This window comes from Palaemon carinicauda, chromosome 8 (assembly GCF_036898095.1).
Source record: "Palaemon carinicauda isolate YSFRI2023 chromosome 8, ASM3689809v2, whole genome shotgun sequence".
NCBI classification, from domain to species: domain Eukaryota; kingdom Metazoa; phylum Arthropoda; class Malacostraca; order Decapoda; family Palaemonidae; genus Palaemon; species Palaemon carinicauda.
In genome coordinates this window covers 173,217,715-173,220,214 of record NC_090732.1, presented here as the reverse complement: position 1 = coordinate 173,220,214, position 2,500 = coordinate 173,217,715, and positions in this window count along the sequence as shown.

Here is a 2,500-nt window from a genome sequence, read left to right as displayed (position 1 = left end):
TATATGACATCTCTGTTTTTGACGTTGTTAATAGTTTATATAGGACATATCTGTTTTGACGTTGTTAATAGTTTATATAGGACATATCTGTTTTGACGTTATTAATAGTTTATATAGGACATATCTGTTTTTGAGACGTTGTTAATAGTTTATATAGGACATATCTGTTTTTGAGACGTTGTTAATAGTTTATATAGGACATATCTGTTTTGACGTTGTTAATAGTTTATATAGGACATATCTGTTTTGACGTTGTTAATAGTTTATATAGGACACATCTGTTTTTGACGTTGTTAATAGTTTATATAGGACACATCTGTTTTTGACGTTGTTAATAGTTTATATAGGACATATCTGTTTTTGACGTTGTTAATAGTTTATATAGGACATATCTGTTTTTGACGTTTTAATAGTTTATATAGGACACCTCTGATTTTGACGTTGTTAATAGTTTGTATAGGATATATCTGTTTTGACGTTGTTACTGTTTTTAGAATGATTTATTGTTAATTTATTCTCATCATTTATTTATTTCCTTATTTCCTTTCCTGACTGGGCTATTTTTCCCTGTTGGAGCCCTTGGGCTTATAGCATCTTGCTTTTCCAACTAGGATTGTAGCTTGGCTAGTAATAATAATAATAATGATAATAATAATAATAATAATAATTAAACTTAAAGAAAACTTGATTCCAGAAGAAAGGGAAAAACGAGGAAATTATCATGAATTTATAACTTTATAAAACTCTGTTGGTCATTATTATCATTATATGATTACTGGGTTGAAAATGGAAAATAACTAGTTTTAAAACACTGGTTCTGTGTAATACTGAATGGAAAAAATAGTTGAATTCCTTACCAGTATTTGAATATTACTTCACAACAATACTGTCTTTCTTTGTCTTTTGGGTTGAGTTTTCTTGCTTGAGGGTACGCTCGGGCACACTATTCAATCATATTTATCTTCCTTTTGTTTTGAAATACTGTCTCTGTGTAATACTGCATGGATGAAATATTTTAAATCCTTACCAGTATTTGATTATCATTTCACAATAATACTGTCTTTCACTGCCTTGGGGTAGAGTTTTCTTACTTGAGGGTACACTCGGGCACACTATTCTATCTTATTTCTCTTCCTTTTGTTTTAAAACACTGGCTATGTTTCAAACTGAATGGAAAAAATAGTTGAATTCCTTACCAGTATTTGAATATTACTTCACAACAATACTGTCTTTCTTTGTCTTTTGGGTTGAGTTTTCTTGCTTGAGGGTACGCTCGGGCACACTATTCAATCATATTTATCTTCCTTTTGTTTTAAAATACTGTCTCTGTGTAATACTGAATGGAAAAAATAGTTGAATTCCTTACCAGTATTTTATTATTATTCCACAATAATACTGTCTTTCATTGTCTTGGGGTAGAGTTCTCTTACTTGAGGGTACACTCGGGGACACTATTCTATCTTATTTCTCTTCCCATTGTTTTAAAACACTAGTTCTGTGTAATGCTGCATGGATAGAATATTTGAAATCCTTACCAGTATTTGATTATCACTTCACAATAATACTGTGTTTCATTATCTTAGGGTAGCGTTCTCTTGCTTGAGGGTACATTCGGGCACACTGTTATGTCTTATTTGTCTTTTTGTTGTTTTTTCAAGTTTTTATGGTTTATATATTGAATATCTATTTTAATATTGCTACTGTTCTTAAATTATTTCACATTAATCGTGCATTACTTGTTTTGTGGTTTATTCATTTCTTGATTTCCTTTCATCACTGGGCTATTTTTTTCTATTGGAGCCCTTGGGCTTATTGCATCCTGCTTTTCCAACTATGATTGTAGCTTAGCTCGTATGAATTAGCTTTAGAATTTAGATAGGTAGAGATTGTACAGCTATTTTTAAAAGTATGTAAGGTTATATCTAGAAGTCACTAGAGTCTTATACCACCGAAAAATATTCTGTTGACATTACGTGGTCGGACACTTTTCCAAAAATATATGTTCCTTAAAACTGGATGTTGTCAGAAATACTAATTGAATATTTTCATATAAAGTAGAAGAAATCAAATATATTTCTATCTTAAATACATAAACATTTGTTTTTTAACATGTGGTTAAAGGGTTATGGTGGCCGATGTGGTAACGTCCCTGACTGGTGAATGCCATACTGGGGTTCGAGTCCCGCTCAAACTCGTTAGTTTTTTGGTCGCTGCAATCTTACTTTCTATCTTGGGTACACGAACATTGGTTTTATTAACATATGGTTAAAGGGTTATGGTGACCGAAGTGGTAACGCCCCTGACTGGTGAAAGCCAGACTGGGGTTCGAGTCCCGCTCTAAATCGTTAGTTCCTTTGGTCGCTGCAATCTTACTTTCTATCTTGGGTACACGAACATTGGTTTTATTAACATATGGGTTAAAGGGTTGTGTTGGCCGATATGGTAACGTCCCTGACTGGTGAACGCCAGACTGGGGTTCGAGACCAGCTCAAAATCATTA